The sequence below is a fragment of the Macaca nemestrina genome, chromosome 5, assembly GCF_043159975.1.
Source record: "Macaca nemestrina isolate mMacNem1 chromosome 5, mMacNem.hap1, whole genome shotgun sequence".
In the NCBI taxonomy this organism is placed as follows: domain Eukaryota; kingdom Metazoa; phylum Chordata; class Mammalia; order Primates; family Cercopithecidae; genus Macaca; species Macaca nemestrina.
In genome coordinates, this window is record NC_092129.1 from 8,333,430 (window position 1) to 8,351,022 (window position 17,593).

General features: G+C 50.7%; 1 long non-coding RNA gene across 1 annotated transcript; it reads left to right on the top strand.

The window, feature by feature from the left end:
* Nucleotides 1-735: 735 nt before the first annotated feature.
* LOC105487520 (uncharacterized) lies at nt 736-10,130 on the top strand. Its single transcript, XR_011623017.1, has 5 exons — nt 736-1,514; nt 2,909-3,166; nt 4,555-7,391; nt 8,611-9,218; nt 9,532-10,130. It is a non-coding gene; the product is annotated as an uncharacterized lncRNA (long non-coding RNA).
* The last annotated feature ends 7,463 nt before the right edge of the window (nt 10,131-17,593 follow it).

A 17,593-nucleotide genomic window follows, 5' to 3' on the forward strand; every position in this document is an offset into this window, starting at 1 on the left:
GACATTTCAGGATCGAGTGAGGACACAGTCTCAGGGAACACATTTTGGCCCCACTGTGGAAGTCGAGGCCTGGAGGAGCAGGTTTACATCTCACCAAGGTTTGGGGATGAAACAGATTACAGGGGAGAATCGTCCTCCCCTGGCCACCAGGTGCCATGCGGTGTGGTGCGGTGAGCACTGGGGAAGAGGAATTCTTCATTTAGGATCCGATATTTCATGTCTGAAATTTCTAAGTAGGATTTGGTTGACCTCAATTGCACCCTCCAAGGCAGATAGAGAAGTCAGTCCCTCACTTATTCATTCACCCGTCCATGCGCTTAGTAAGTGTGTATAAGGCAACATTATACTGGGAATTCCATGTCCACAGGTTCCCTGTCCACGTTCACCAGCTCTATTTCCCGCGCCCAGCCCCATTTTTGCTATAGCCACGCATAACTGTCAAGTTGAATCACAAACAGCTGTCTCCCAAAAATATCCCGAGAAATCTCCCCCAACTCTATATATTCCCTGAAGGTCGCACGAAACAGGACTATAGGCAGGAGGGGCGGGGCCCAGGCAGAGGATGTGAGTCACCAGGCAAGTGCTGCCGCGTATTTTTGGCCTTCGGGTGGGGTGGCTGGGTGGGTTGGGCAGCGCGTGTGCTCATGGTCGGGTGAATTTATGGGATTTATCCAAGTTAATGGTAGTGCTGGAGGCAGCCCCAGGGAGCGAGGCAATCGGAATGTGCCTCTTACCACTCCATTAAGCCGCTCTCTGGACACGGAGTCATCCCACTAGGCCTGTGCTTTTAATGCCAAGATCCGCATTGCCCAGCCCTGGCCTGTGGGTCTCCTCCTCCTGCGCCCCAGCCCCACCTGCGGTCTTTGCAAACAGCGCCCCTGGACGAGGAGGGCACACGGACCCGATCCGCTTCCCCAAAGCCTGTGGAGCACTTATCAGTCCTATTTAAAGCTCCAGTTAAGGATTCGGATTCGGGACTATGTCATTAAATGACCACATTCACGAGCCCTCAGAGAAAAGCTCTCACAAAGCTTTTGAGCTCATGGCCTCTTGGCTGCCTTAGGAGCTTCCAGTGTGTTAACATTCAGAAAATCAAAATATTCCGAGCGCTGGCGCTGCAGCATTCCCAGGCCTTTGCGGACTGGAAGCTTCTCTGTCTGCTGTGTGGACGGAGCGGCAGGAGCCAGTGAGTCCTGGGCAGCTTCGGGGCCACCTGGTCACAACCCCCCTCTGTCCCTCTGTCCCAGGGGCCCGGTCCTCTCGGCGGGGCTCCAGACCTCTGGCGGCTGCTTTTGTGCTCTTTCGCGGGGCATCTGTGAGAACAGTCTGGAAGATAATGACAGAGTGCTTGCCTGGGGTGTCAGAGGAACTCTGGTTATGTCCGAGCCCAACCCCTGGAGCCTCTGGACCACCTAGCACTGAGGGAGCGGGAACTGGAGGGCGGGTGTGAGGCCGGGAGGAGCCTTCCAATGGGAAGAAACCAAAGTTTCCTGCTGTGTCATCTGAACTGGAAAGTAGGCATATCAGGGTATTTCTGAAGGTGAAGGGCACCGTCACCGTTTGCTTGTACTCTGTTCCTCGGCGTCCCCAGAAAAAGAAGCTTTGATGTGCCCAGGGCTCCTGGGCTGTGCTTTTCCTTTCTGTGTCCATGTCAGGGTTTCTCTCTGCCAGCCCTTATTTTCAGGGATGTTCAGACCTGAGGGTTCGGCCTGTGCAGCCAAGAAGCCCTTGAGCCGATTCATGGTGTGGATCCCTGTCCTTGTGGCTCAACAATGGGGGGCTGGAGGTGGAGCCACAGGGCTGCTGGAGGGGAATGGGGCAAGGGCCATGAGTCTGGCTCAGTGGCCCCAGCGAGGCCAGGGCTTCTAGTCTTCACAGGAAGCCAAGGCTTTGTGGACGTGGCCTGGCGCCCATGCCTGAATTGCATGGAGGTGGCCCCTTTTGCACACTAAGAAAGATTCCCAGAGTTCCTGCTCTCCTCTCCTTTCTATCGTCTGGGCTGACGTAGGGGCTTTTGTCCACTGGGGAGGAGCCCATCACCTCTGAAGCTGACTGGGATTCTCTCCCTGGATGCAATTAGAAGTTGAACTTACTTTTCTTTCTTTCTTTTTTATTTTTTTGAGACAGAGTCTCACTCAGTCGCCCAGGCTGGAGTGTAGTGGCGCATTCTCGGCTCACTGAAACCTCTTCCTCCTGGGTTCAAGCAATTTTCGTGCCTCAGCCTCCCGAGTAGCTGAGATTACAGGCACCCACCACCACGCCTGGCTAAGTTTTTGTATTTTTAATATAGACAGGGTTTCGCCATGTTGGCCAGGCTGGTCTCGAACTCTTAAGCTCAGGCAATCCACCCGCCTTGGCCTCCCAAAGTGCTGGGATTACAGGCATGAGCCACCACACCTGGCTTTGAGCCTAATTTTCAACGTAGTTTGATCCTGTCTGTACTTTGAAGCAGAAGTGGCACCGACTGGATGCGGCCGAGGAGGGACACCTGGGTTGCATTGGCTCCTATTAATGGCCAAAGGCAAGGAGGGCAGAAGATGGTTCCTTTTTAGAAAGAAGCTTAAAAAGCAGCAAAACAAAACACAAGCACACCCCCACCAAAGTGTCTTGGCTGTGGCGACTGTGGACCTGCGCCCCTGGGATGGCCCCGTCATCCTTCAAAATGCTGCTGGCACCTCTACAACCTGCTCAGCTCTAGGCCATGGCCACACTCTTCCTGGGCTGCCCCTGTCAGATGGAGCTCAGTGGAGCCACGAGATCTGGGGACCTGGATGCCCCAGCTCATCCCTGGATTCCTCCGATGGCCCATCTTGCTCCAGGTCCCCTCACTGGGTTGGCCGAGGCTTGGTCGGATCTGCACCGCACTTTTAGGCTTTCCTTGCCCGATCCTCCCCTTCGTCTCTTACAGGTGTTGTCCCCCAGGAAGTCTCTTGCCCTCCCCTTCTGCACGGGCAGCCGCTTCCCACTCGGTCCTTTGATGGACACGCCAATGCAGGTGGGAATGAGCTTGGAAATTCTAAATGACCAGAGTGATTTCTGGGCCCTGAGTGTATTACAGATGGAGAAAGCTTCTGAATTCTCTATGGAACTCCAGGCCCGACCTTGGGATGGGAGGTGGGCGGCTGGGCCCACAAGGAAAGAGGCCTCGTCTTGCCCCACAGAGGAGGTGGGGAGCAATCAGCCGGCCCCAGGCTGGAACCTGAAGAAACCCAAACACCAAATGCGGGGAAACTTTCCCTGCCTTTTTTCCAAACATATGTTCAAGCCGGGGGTCTGAATATGCAGTGGGCTGCTCTATTTCCCACCTGGCTTTGGGGACGCAAGTCAACCAGGCAGTTGCTGAGTTTGCTCCAGGAGCTCTGCCTGGAGGGGTAGTGCCAGCAGGGGCAGGCATTTGGAGGAGCTGGGGCTGGCGGCAGGTCCAGGAGGCTGCACGTAGATTATGCCTAGGCACAGCTTTATTTTTAGTCATCACATGTTTCTTTCTATGTCTGATAAATGGTGCGTGATTAATACAGAGGAGCAAACAATTTCCTCGATATGGCAAGCGATGTTATTTCTGTATACACCCGATGGCCTCGTATGCAGGTGTTGCTTACTCTGTGCAACTTGTGTAGTAACCAGCAGCTATCAATACACTTTACAGATGTGCTGGAAGATAGTTATTTAAAGACAAACAGTGATTCTTTTTAGAAAGTAAAATTCTGAAGGAGGCATCAAAACTTTGAATTTTGATGCAGCATTTTTTTTTTTTTTTGAGGGGGAGTCTTGCTCTGTTGCCCAGCCTGGAGTGCAGTGGTGCAATCTCGGCTCACTGCAAATTCTGCCTCCTGGCTCACTGCAACTTCTGTCTCCCGGGTTCAAGCGATTCTCCTGCCTCAGCCTCCTGAGTAGCTAGGATTACAGGCACCCACCATCATGCCTGGCTAATTTTTGTATTTTTATAGAGACGGGTTTTCACCATGTTAGCCAGGCTGGTCTTGGACTCCTGACCTTAGGTTATCCACTCACCTTGGCCTCCCAAAGTGCTGGGATTACAGCCATGAGCCACTGCACCTGGCCTGATGCAACATATTTTTAAAGACAGGATGCACATGTAATTTGGAGAGAGATGGCATATTCCAAAATATTGCAGGTATGATGACATCCTCCAATGATAAATACTTCCCAAATGGTCCTGTGAGAGCTCCCAACTTCCTCCTCTGGCCAGTAGCCTTTCAAGCCAAGACTTCAAGCCAACAGAATTTTATTTTAACTGTAAGGAGAGGACAAAGGCCATGGAATGATGCCATCCAGCCTGCCCCTGGCCGGCCTCACTGACCCCATCTGCAGGAGGCTCAGGAAGGTTTCCACATGCCCAGAGTAGTGTGGTTCAGGCGCTTCTCGGAGTCATTCTCACCCCAGTCACCGGAAGTGGGAAGGACAGGAGATCTGTCAGTCAGGTCGGCCACGGAGGTCAAAGGCAGCTCTGTTGAGAATGTGCGGATGTTTATCCTTCCAGGTCCAGAGAAGGGATGGCACAGATTTCATTCCTGCATCGTCTTTTGACCGCAGGTGCTACCCTGAGCACTGTCGGGGGAGGATTTCAAGGCCGCCCCCGGCCACCCCTGATGGATGCATCAGTCACTTCAGCCGTGGTGCTGGGGGGACCCGAAGCGCAGGAGCATCCTCTGTCGTCCTCCTGGCTGGGACCCTCTCACTTCCTGTCTGCACTGCAGCCCCAGTGTGTTCCTCTGGGAGCATGGGGGCGACGCCATCTGGGCCTGCCACTGGTCCTTCAGTGACCTTTGACCTCCCCATCACCTGTGCTCCCCAAGTCTGGGGTCATTTCCTGCTCAGATATCTTCTACCCTTGATGATCGATTCCCCCTGGAGGGGTGAGCCACTGTCGGGAGGGGAGATGATGCTGCCTTGGGAGCTGATCACGCAAGGAGGGGCAACCCCAGCCCAGATCCTGGAGGTCTTTGGGCTTCCCGGTAGAAGCCGGCCTTTGTGTCAGCAAACCAAGAAAATGCCTCCCCGAAATGGTCTCCAGGTCCCCCCAAACGCCTACCTCCCCCTCCAGCCTTCTCCACTGATGCCTGCAGCTCCATCAGTAGCGTTTCATTCCACCCCAACAGGAGCTGGTACTGGTTCTTCCCTGACCTCATACTGGGGTAGATTTTAAATAGGCTTGGGAGCAGGGAAAGGAGTCAGAGAAAGGAAGGGTTCCAGGAAGCTGGGGAGGGAGATGTCAGGTGGGGTGACGGGAAAGGAGGCCAAGGACCACCTTTGTCTGTAGGATGGGCTGAACTGTGTTCCCACAAAAGATAGGGAGTCCTAACCCCAGCTACCTGTGAATGTGACCTTATTTGGGAATAGAGTTTTTGCAGATGGAATCAAGTCACGATGAGGTCACTAGTGTGAGCCTTAATGTAATAGGATTGATGTCCTTTTAAGAAGAGAAGACAGGGACACATGGGAGAAGGCCATGTGATGAAGGAGGCAGAAGCTGGAGCGACGCTACCACAGGCCAAGGAACACCGGGGTTACCAGGAACTGGAAGAGGCGAGGAGGGGCCATCCCCTAAAGGCTTTGGAGAGAGTATGGCTCTGTCAACACCTTGATTTCAGACCTGTAGCCCCTAAATGGTGAGAGAATAATTGTCTATTGTTTTAAGCCCTCCAGCTTATAGTACATTGTAAAGGCAGCCCTAGGAAGCCCTTGCCAGTTTCACTCATTATGATAAATATCATAGATGATGACTGTCATATATTGGATGTGCTGGAGATCTTAACAGCCACAGAATAAACTGCAGGCCAGAAAAAGAACATTCATATGAGGTCCCCAGGAGGGGCTGGCTGTGCCAGTCAGAGACTGCAGAACCAGGTAGGCAGACAAAGTGAAATTGCCTGGAGCTGGACACGTATGTGCACCACTGGGAAATAAATAGACTTGCAGTGGAAATGACCAACGTGGATGGCCAGGGAAATGCCGGCAGCAATAAAAGAAAACAGCACACAAGGCCTGTAAATCAGCAGATGTGAGAGCTCCTGAAAAGTAGCGAAGTCTGAAATAAAAGGCAGGCTCAGGCTTGGGGTCCAAGAAGTTGAAGCAGGATATGAGAGCGCGGGCACTGTGTGTGCTGGGCTCCCGAAGACCGCAGGGAGTGGCCAGAAGTCTCCAGAGGCAGCATCATGCGGGGCAAGGGGGACCTGAGGAGTGTCAGCATCCTCGGTCACCTCCTTCTTCGAACCAGCTGTTCGGAATCTGGTGTCTTATTTAGGATAATTGTAGGAACTGACTTTTTTTTTTTTTCTCACCTGTTGGCTGACTGAAAGAACCGACTTTTTAATGAGCACCTCCCTCATTAGAATTGTTCAAATGATAACAGCTGCAGCAGTGGGAGCAGCAGCGAAGTTGAAAATCCAACAGTCTGCATTCCACAGCGACAGTACTCTTGGTCACCTCGGAGACATGGCAGCCAAGAGCCATGGCTCTCATCGCTCGTGGTTGGTTGGGTTGCCAGGCCTAGGGCTACAGAATGTAGCTAAAAGAGAGGCTTGGCGGGCAGCTAAGAGGGGCGCAGGACACCAGGATGGGGTTCATGTGGCAAGAGTGGATGGAGCCAGTGGCCCAGTAGGGATGAGATGGCACAGTTCCAATGGGCAGGACAAACCCCAGTCACTGTCTCAGGGTAGTGTCCGAATTTGACAGGAGGTAAACAGCAGACAAAATCCTGGAGCACAAGAGGGCAAGAGTGTCTCATTCCTATGAACGGCAATATTGGAGGACCGACCCCCAAGAGCATCAGCTTCCAAGGCAGGGCTTTCTGTCTGGCGTTGGCAGCAGCCACCTAGCACTATAGGCAGGGAGAAGCAGCCCAGGTCCCCTCACATTTGCCTCACTTCGACTCTTTTGACCAAAGCACCACTGTTTAAAGCCTCATTTTTCTTCTCCCACGTGGAAAATCATATTGCTTAAATTTAAAAATGACGATAGATAGATTGATGAAAAAATCCCCATACAGCAAAATTCTGCCTGTGACAAAAGGGTCTCCATGTCTGAGGTGACGGTCTACTTTGAGTGACGCCAAGAACGTCAAAATCGCTCTATAAAAAAAGAATAGGAACCAATAGGGCTCATGAAAATGCCACACTAAGAAAAGTCAACAAATATATACTTAGTGGTAATTATGGTTGCAGAGAAAGAGAAAACTTAAAACAATATGAACATATATGGTTACATAGATTGAAAACCCACCATGTCATAAAACCCCAGGACACAGAATGCATCAGCGTAGACAGCAGCCATACAGACAATGCTGGGGCGGTTGTGGAGTGGGACTGGAGGGCGGGAGGAGCCATCGAGTCAGGTCCAAGGCCATTAGCCTTGTGATGCCAGCAAAATGTGTGAGTGGTGAGCCTCTATGTTCTCTACTGTAAAATGGGGGTGACAGTACTTCCTTACAGGGTTGTGGTATGAAGTTACTTGGCACAGAACTTGGCATGTGGTCATAATGAGTGGTGGATAATAATAATATGGTAACAGTGGACATCATTGTGAGAAGGGACAGAGACTCAATGTGAAAAGTATAGAAAGGGTTCTTACAAATCTCCAAGCACATAAAAGTCCCTAAAAGACAAATGGCGAAGGGTTCACAGTTCACAGAAATGGGAAAAAAGGAAATGAATGAATTCAATGAATATTAGGGGAAGAAAACCGTTACTAACTAGTGACGAAGCACAAAGAAATGCAAGTATCCAACACCATTTTGACAACGCTTGAGAAATCGAGAATTGAGAAACATTGTAAAGACTGACGCTGGCTCTGGTGGTTAAGCAGGAGTATCCTGACGGTAGGAGTTCCTGACGATAGTGCAAATGTGTCTGATTACTTTGGAAGACCATTTGGTAATTCTCATCCAAAGCCATAATATGCCACACTTTGATCCCATCATTCTCTTCCTGAGAATGAAATAATTCAAATTAAGAGAAAGCTATACTTATAATGAGACATGTAGTTAGAATTATGAGAATAAAAATAGGTTAGCACCCCATAATACAGAAATGGTTACTTTGTCATAAGAATCCTAATTCTATAACATATTACATGGTGATTAAAATGAGGGTGTATATAAAATAATGTTAAGTGCAATACAATTTATTGAAATAATTAATGACAGGTATTTTTAAAATATGTGGTTAAAGATGAGATGAAGCTATCAGTTAATGCAATTTATTTGATGTAGGTAGAGGAACTTAGATACAACTATGTGTGTCGTTTTATTAATAAGTATATTAAAAGACATGTAACTAAATTATCTTAATTTCTCTGTATCACTAGTTATGAATACATGACTCCTCGTGATTCATTTTGTACTGACCTATACGAGGGTATACAAATCTAAATCAGGCACTGAATCAAGGCACAAGCTAGCTGTGTCCTCCCTGGAACATTTCCTGACTCAATTTAGAAATATCAGCTGAGCATGTAGAGTCGTCTCTTTGAGGAAAGCTTTATTCTCTCCAGACTACTTGGTTCCCTGATACTCTCTTTAATGTTATTATAAGAACTCTAATCTTTTAATCTGCTAAATCACTCTCTATTATTCTTATATCTCAAAAACAGCTTCAAAAGTCACTGGATTTTTCAATGAGAAGGAAAAGTTAGGCAGCTACCAAATAGCTGAAGGAATATTAAATCTGATGGATCCAGCCAAATGAAAATGTTCAGTCATTCATGGGATTTGCGGTTGTTGAGGAATCTTCTAAGTTTTATAAATGGCAAAAACTCTTTCTCAAAGTTACAGATCAGACCTCACATATGCATGAGAAGAGAAGCTATTTTTGTCTCTGGGTTCCAGTTACACATCCACAGCCTGGAAGCTTTGTTCTCAGAATTCATGCTGTCATCAAAAGGACTCAATACAAACACTGCAGCCAGCCTGCCATGGCTTAGCTGTGACCGCAGCTGCAAACTCTTCTGTCATGTGAAAACCTTTGGGCTTTTTCCGGGTGTGGAGTGCCTGTTGGTCCCAGCTCCGCCTGCCTTTCCTCCTCCTGGAATCGTGCCCATCCTTTCAGTCAACTCAGTTTTTCCGCATCTTCCAGGCCTCATACCTCCGCCTGATCTGCATGGCAGTGGTGGGCTGGCTCTTTGTGCTTTTACACCGTGATCATGTTTAGCGGGTCAGCTTCTACAGAATCGACCGGCACCTGTGTGATGTCTTTCCCTAGGTGGATGTAGCTGCTTTTTTTGTTGTTGTTGTTGAGACGGAGTCTTGCTCTGTCGCCCCGGCTGGAGTGCTGTGGCCGGATCTCAGCTCACTGCAAGCTCCGCCTCCCGGGTTCCCGCCATTCTCCTGCCTCAGCCTCCCTAATAGCTGGGACTACAGGCGCCCGCCACCTCGCCCGGCTAGTTTTTTGTATTTTTTAGTAGAGACGGGGTTTCACCATGTTAGCCAGGATGGTCTCGATCTCCTGACCTCGTGATCTGCCCGTCTCGGCCTCCCAAAGTGCTAGGATTACAAGCTTGAGCCACCGCGCCCAGCTGGATGCAGCTTCTCCATGGGCTAAGTTCATCATGTTAACAATGCCTGCCCCACAGGCCCTCAGGGGATTTTAATGGGTGGTCTGTGGAGAGACTTTAGCAGGTATATGAATCCCCAAAATTGTAGGCAAAATTTGTGTGCGCCGTTGCCTGTTGACAGCGGGGACTCTGCGGCTGCTTTCTTCTAGAAGCCTCCTGCGGATTTGAGTGAATCATGGCAGTCTCCTTCCCTCTAGAGTGATTGTTTCGGCTTTGGCTCAACATGGTGCAGACCATGGGATCCAAAGGGAAGTTTGCTGGGCATTTCTGGGAAGGAGGGCTCTTCTGATTTGGTAGGGAGCCCTCTTTTTCATCAAACGCCACGGCTCTCACATGAATGCTGCCTAGAGCAGACACAGCCCTTCCAGGACCAGAGGCCAAGGCTGATAATGGGACAAGAGGGTGGAGGAAGAAGTGAGGAGCATCTAGGCCTTCCTCTTTGACCAAGCACTGTCCTAACCAGCCCTGATTTGTTCGCTTCTAGTTACATGATATAATAAATGTCCTATTTCTTAAGGCACTTTTAACATGAGTGCAGCATTTTAGAGTCTCATCAGGTGTTCCACAGGACCCGAGTCTCCTCTCAGGCTTAAGGATGCCCATAAAAGGTGCTCAATTAAATGTGGATTGGTTGATTGGCACACAGAGAATCGCTGGAAGTGCCTCTGAGTCATCCAGGTGCCAAGGGAGCTTGCCAGGCTTGTCTAGAGGAGGTTGGCCAACTGGGTTGTGTTGTTCTCCCACTCAAGTCCACTGCCCAGTGCTGCCAGGCGTGGGAGAGCAACTCAGAGAGGGCTGGATGTTACACCAAGCGAGGTCTTGAGAGTGTCATGCTCAGGGAGACTCCCGAGAGGGGATCAGCTGGCTGTTTGTGTGGGTGTTGCTTCACTCGGTAGACAGGAGAGAATCCTCTTCATCAAGGGCCTGTAGAGTAGATGGACTTAAGCTTTTGCACCCACTCTGGCTGAGCTGTGGTGTTAAGAAGGATTCTGAAGCTGTGTCCATATTTAGCTGGAAACTGTGCCTTGATTATTAGTTAAGTGTCCCATGGATACAAATTGAAAGAACCGAGGCATTCATGCCAGTGATTCATCCCCCCTGTCTAGGGTCTGGTTCTCGGCTTTTTAGATCGGGAGACTCAGGGAGCCCCTTCAGAGTAGAGACCCACTTCAAAAGTGGGTTCATCTGTCTCCTGAAAAATGCCCCACTCCCTCTGATAGACTGTTCTGCTCAAAAATGTCTTCTGACTGAGCACAGTGGCTCACGCCTCTAATTCCAGCACTTTGGGAGGTTGAGACAGGCGGGTCCCTTCAGCCCAGGAGTTTGAGACCAGCCTGGGCAATTTGGTGAGACCCTTGTCACTACAAAAAACTAAAAACAATTAGTCAGGTATGGTAGTACAAGCCTGTAGTCCCAGCTACTTGGGAGGCTGAGGTGGAAGGATCACCTGGCCCCGGAGGTCAAGGCTGCAGTGAGCTGAGATCATGCCACTTGCACTCCAGCCTGGATGACAGAGTGAGGTTTTGTTAAAAAAAATAATGATAATTTGGGAGGCCGAGACGGGTGGATCACGAGGTCAGGAGATCGAGACCATCCTGGCGAACATGGTAAAACCCCGTCTCTACTAAAAAATACAAAAAAACTAGCCGGGCGAGGTGGCGGACGCCTGTAGTCCCAGCTACTCGGGAGGCTGAGGCAGGAGAATGGTGTAAACCCGGGAGGCGGAGCTTGCAGTGAGCTGAGATCGCGCCACTGCACTCCAGCCTGGGCGACAGAGCGAGACTCGGTCTCAAAAAAAAAAAAAAATGATAATAATAATAAAGAATCATAAATAACTAAATAACTAAATAAATAGGTCTCTGAGGCTGAGGACAGGCACCCTCTGAGGATGAGTTGTGCTATCGGAAGCTGTCTCCCTCTGTCAACTAACAAGCTGGTGCCAGGAACACCAGCTGGTCTCCTGGGCACTCGATAGACCCTCAGCTCTTCCTTGGATGGTGGTGAGCAATATCAGACACGTCTCCTTTTTTGGATCCCGTGAGGAAGAGTGTGACCTTTCTGCTTGGCACTTGGCTCCTCAGCCTGATGCATGCAGAGCGTGGCACAGGGCCAGGTGCACAGACGTGGTGCCGTGACCCTGGGGAATGCTGTCTTGGGACCCACGTGTCCCATGCAGAATGAAGGGCCCCCTGCAGATCTGCTGCACGTGCTGTGGAGTTGCTGGTTCTGATTAGGGAATGGTTTCCTTTAATCCCTCCGGGCCTAGGAATGCTCTCTGCCCACCTGGACTCTGTTGGGTGCACACAGGATAAACATCACAAAATGAAGAGTGCCGTCTGCAGAGCCAAGAAGCAGAGGCTCGCTTGGAGAAGGACAGGACTGGGCCTAGAAGGGTTTGGTGGGTGGCTCTGCCTGGCCATTTGGGGACAGGAAAGGGGAAGGAACCCCAAGTAAGGGGAGTGGCCTGAAAGAAAGGCAGGATGTAGGGCCTGCTTGGGGCCTGGTGACCAAGGCATCATTTGCCCGGCCGAGGGTCTGCGTTCTACTCAGGGGTGAGATGTAGGGAAGGGGAGGAGGAGGTTGAGGACTTGAGGAAAATGAGACTTTAGGAAGACTCCTGTGGCTGCTGGGGATGGGTGGGAGAGGAGGGAATCCAGAGAGGCAGAGAACCATCCAGAAGGGGGTGACTCTTGGGTTGAGGGTGCTGGCTCCATGCTGGGGGTTCATACCAGAGGCCACTAGGACCTCAGGTGAGGGCTGCTGCGGAACTCTCCCTCCCTGGCCAGGCCTCCCTCCCCTCCTTTCCCTCTCTCCCTGCCCTTCCCAGGCGTGTTGGGCTCCAGTGGTGCTGGCCTCCCATGCTCGGGGACTGAGAGCTGGCTGCTCCTTCCTGCACAGCCCTGCTTTGAGAGACTGCAAACCTGCCTCCAGGCAGGCAGAGCTGGGGGACGGGGAGTCAGCCCGCGATGTGCTTGAAGCAAAGCAGATGGTGCTCTTGGCTCAATGGAGGTGGCCAAAGGACATGACCTTCCCCACCGGCCTTTCTTTTGGGAAAGGAAGTCTTTGGTAGTTTGTAGCAACTGAATAAATCTTGTCATTTTGATAAGCGGGGTCCCCGTTTCACTCCCTGCGTGGAGAAAGCGCCACACTTCCTCCCATTGTTCCCGCTGATGGCATTTCAGTCTGTGAGGCGGGATTGCTGTCCCGGGGAGTTTAGGAAGGAAGTGCAGGCCCGGCCGCGGTGGCAGGAGAGGCGTGAGGTGCGGGCCGGTTATTCTTGGAGGTTATTTCCATCTGCTGGGCCCTGAGCTGAGCAGCTCAGGTTTCTGCGCCCGGGCCGGTCACGTCATGGGAGGGCGAGGCTTTGCTTTATAATAATAGACTCAGGCTCCCTGGGCCAGGCTGGCGGCTCCTTGAGGACATTGGGCCACCCTGGCTCAGTGTCCCACAGGACCTGGAGTGCCCCATGAGCGCCCCTTCCGTGTCCCTGCCACGCCCCAGGGCCCTCCATGAACTGCAGCTCCTCACGCAGCTCCCAGAAAAAAGCAACTCCCAGGAGACTGACCTGGGAAAGCCATGTGGGGAGAGCCGGGCCACAGCTTCCCAGTGTGGGAGGAAGAAGGTTCTGGTGACTGGTGTGGCAGCCACTGTCCTGGGAGGTAGGAGCCCCTGGCAGGGGAGGGTTTGCTCTCTGTCTTCCAGGCCCCCCATGCAGGCCCCACTCAGGCCACTTCATTTTTAAAATTCAAGTAATTTTTATGATTATAGATATTAGTGTTAGTTTGTATTAATTTGCTGGGTCAACATAAATTACCACAGACTGGGTGCTTAAGTAACAAGAATGCACCGCGCAGGGTCTGGAGGCTGGAAGTCGTAGGCCAAGGTGAGGGTGGGGCTGGGTCCTGCTGAGGCCCCGAGGGAGGCGGGGCCCAGGCCTCTGCCAGACACCTGGAGGTGGCCGGTGATCTTCGGCTTTCCTTGGCTCACAGAAGCATCATCCTGATCTCTGCCTTCCTCTTCACACAGCATCTCCCTGCATGCGGGTCTGTGTCCACATTCCTTCTTTCTATAAAGACACCAGGTATATCGGATTAGGGGCCCCCCCTACTGTATGACCTCATCCTAACTCGACTAATTACACCTGCGACAACCCTCTTTCCCAATTGGGTCACCTTATGGGGTCCTGGGAGTTAGGACATCAACATATGAATTTGGGGGACACAGTTCAACCTGCGACAGATGTGGCGCATATGGATGGTTGAAACTTAGAAAATAGAGATGATCAGAAAACGAGGGAGTAAAAACTCTACATTTCTATGGCTCAGAGATCATCACTGTGACTAGCTCAGGGCACATCCTCCTGAAAAAAACCGTGTCTCAGAATGCGACAGAATGTGTATCCTGTTGGGTAGCCTGCTTTACACAACGATCTCCATCTTTCTAGTTTGCCAAATTTAGAACCTGGTCTGTGTTCAAATTGTGTGTTCTTTCTAGCAGCCTCATTCAAACCAATAGCCAGTCCGGGGACATGCTCGTTAACTGGTGGTTGTGTCCCTGAAGTCCTCTTTTCATGGTATTGGCTTATTTTGGGCCAACTGTGCTGCACAACCGCTGGGTTGCCTGTAAACTGGGGCTCATAGCTAAACCTAATGGCCTCGAGTTAAATGTTGCTGGACAGAAAGCATTGCAGGGACTTCTACTTGCTGCGGGCCAGAAGACACGAAACATCTGGTTGACCTGTGTCAGGGTTTTGCCAGGTCCGGGCGTTCCTGCACTGGGTGGGAAGTGGGACAAGATGACCTCGACTGGCCCTGGCAACACTGAGGTTTTGCAGCTCGGAAGTTTCTGATAGTTGTCTTTTCTGGTGGCAGCAGCACTGGGAGAGGGGGCGTGGCAGGGTCTGTGGATCGGCCCACGCTACTGCCCTTGAGGATTACACCGAGCGGCTGTCCCAAGATGTCCAGTTCTCAGAAGCGCGTTCCTTGGATTCCTGACATTTTGTCCACAAATGTGGAGTGAGGGGCACGTGCTTTCCTCACTGTACCTGTGTCTCACACACCACAGGCTGCGATCACATGGGATCAGCTGCACACTCGCCTGTCTTCCCTCCTACACCGCTTCCGGGAAGGACCATGACTTTTTAATCCAACATTTTATGGTTTATTTTTCGTTGGAGGAACAATTTATGAGGAAACACAAATTTCATGTGTATATTTGCTGATGATTTGACAAATGCAAACACTTTTATAACCCAAACTTCTGTCAAGATCTAGAACATTCCCATCACCCCATAAAGTTATCACTCCATAAAGTTCCCGGGGGCCCCTCCCCAGTCAGTCTCTGACCATGCAGAAGCAACATCATCACCGTTCCTGTTTTCTTCCACCATAGACTATTTTGTCTTTTCTAGAACTTTGTGTAGATGGAATCTGCAGCACGCTGTCTTACTCAGTGAAGTTCTGGGTTTCATCCACAGTGGTGCAGATGTCCATAGCTTGCCACCTTTCTTTTTCTTTCTTTCGTTTTTTTTTTTTTTTTTTTGAGATGGAGTTTCGCTCTTGTTGCCCAGGCTGAAGTGCAATGGTGCAATCTTGGCTCACTGTAACCTCTGCCTCCTTGGTTCAAGCGATTCTCCTGCCTCAGCCTTCCAAGTGGCTGGGACTACAGGCATGCACCACCATACCCGGCTAATTTTGTAATTTTAGTAGAGACGATGTTTCACCATGTTGATCAGGCTGGTCTCGAACTCCTGACCTCAAATTATCCGAGCTCTTCGGTCTCAAAGTGCTGGGATTACAGGCGTGAGCCACTGCACCCCTGGCCTAGCTTGCTGCCTTTTATTCCTTTATTGTGGGGACATACTGTGGTTTCTTCATTCATTCTCCTATTGACGGACACTTTGGCTGTTTGAACATTTTTGCACAAGTAATTTTGTGTATGAATGTTTTCCTTTCTCTTGGGTAAATATCCAGGAGTGAAATGAGTGGGTCATAGTTGAAATGGTTGTAGCCTTTCACTCCCCCACGACAACGTCTGAGTCCTGGTGTGACCTAGTCTATTTGTTGCCTTTCTGGTGAACGTGTGGTGTATGTTAATGTGGTTGACTTGCATTTCCCTGATGAATTATGAAAAGAAGAACTTGTTTAGTATGCTTTTTGGTCATTTGTATATATTCTTTTGTGACCCTAACTTTTTAAAATTAATTTTTATTTCTCTTCCTTAATAAGCACTGTGAAGTGGCATTGCACTTAGGCAAATAGGCATTTAACACATGAATTGAATTTCTTCCCCATCCTTACCCTTCAGTGAAGACTGTCCAAGATATGCAAACCAATACAAAGAGAACTCTTTGAGAAAAAGCTGAGTCAGGCCCCTTGATCATGTCATACCTGAGTTCCACTCTCTGGGACGCTGGTAGCCTCATCATGAAGCAGATGTGGGAGGCCAGGCGGTGAGGCGCTGCTGGCCTGTGCAGTGTGCACGATGTCCTCTAAGTAAGGTTGGGGGGATGCTGATGCATCAGGGGATGGGCATACTGGACGTGGGGGAAAGGGCAAAAAATAGCCCTTTGCTCTAAAGAGCTCAGCTTATGGGTTTTGGTGGGGAAGGGAGTGAAAGTGCGGGGATCACAGCTGAGGCCAGGGAGGAAATGAAGCACAGCCTCCTGAGTTGGATTAGTGGCCTCCAGAGTTGGATTAGTGGCTACAGGGAAATCGTGACGCCAGGGAGCTTCTTTAGGTGTCAGGCAGAGGATCTTGTTCTTTCAATGGAGAATGACATTTGTCACCCCACTTAGCAGAGGCTCCTTTGAGCCAGCTCAGATGGTTTACAAGACATGCTTTGCAGAGCCACCAGGTACCCAGGGGCATTCATGGCCTGGGTTCAGCATGGCCTGGCCCTGCGTCCCCTCTCCCTGCCCTAGGGAGGAGAAGAAATTCAATTCATGTGTTGAATGCCTGTTTGACTAAGTGCAATGCTACTTCACAGTGCTTATGGACACTCAGACTCAGTTTCTATTATTATTATTATTTGAAAACAAATTTTCGAGACAGAGTCTTGCTCTGTTGCCCAGGCTACAGTATAGTGATGTGATTTCAGCTCACTACAGCCTTTGCCTCCCAGGCTCAAGTGATCCTTCCACCTTGGCCTCCAAGTAGCTAGAACCACAGGTGCACATCGCCACGCCTGGCTAATTTTATGTATTTTTTGTAAAGACAAGGTTTTGCCATGTTGCCCAGGCTGGTCTCAAACTCCTGTACTCAAGTGATCTGCCCATCTCAGCCTCCCAAAGTGCTGGGATTACAGGCATGAGCCACCACGCGTGGCCTTCTTCTTCCTTTATCAACCCCATTTCTGTCCTTCCCTGGGTCGCCCCTGCCTGTTCCCACCCACGCGCTTTACTTCATTTGCAGCAACTCATTGCATTGTTGGAGGACTTCACTGCTCTGTTTCTGGGGACCGATAGCTGCCCCGGAATTTCACTAGAAATCCTTGGACTAGGCCACGGAGACAGAGAAAGAGGAAAAGGAGACAAAAAGAAGCTGGATTAAGAAAAGGGTCAGGAAGAAGGGGTGAATGAGAAGGCGAGGAAGAAAGGGGCTCAGATGATTTCTGCAGTTTGGGGTAGCACCCGTGAGAGGCGTCTGCTTCCACCGCTGGGTTAGGTGCTCCCCCCGGGTGAGGTGCTCCTTCCTGGGTTAGGTTCTCCTCCCAGGTTAGGCACTCTTCCCTAGGTTAGGCGCTCCTCCCTGGTTTACGTGCTCCCTCTTGGTTTAGGCGCTCCTCCCTGGGTTAGGCGCTCCTCCCTGGGTTAGGCGCTCCTCCCTGGGTTAGGCGCTCCTCCCTGGGTTAGGTGCTCAGGACCCTGCGAGCAAAGTGAAGCTGCTGCTTCCCACTCCCTGGAGACAACACCTTCCCTCTCAGTGCAGGTTCACAGCATGCCGGGCAAGCAGCACATGAGGGGTCAGCACATGAGGGGATACGATGAAAACAGGAACTTATAATCCAAAGAGATCTCTTGCAG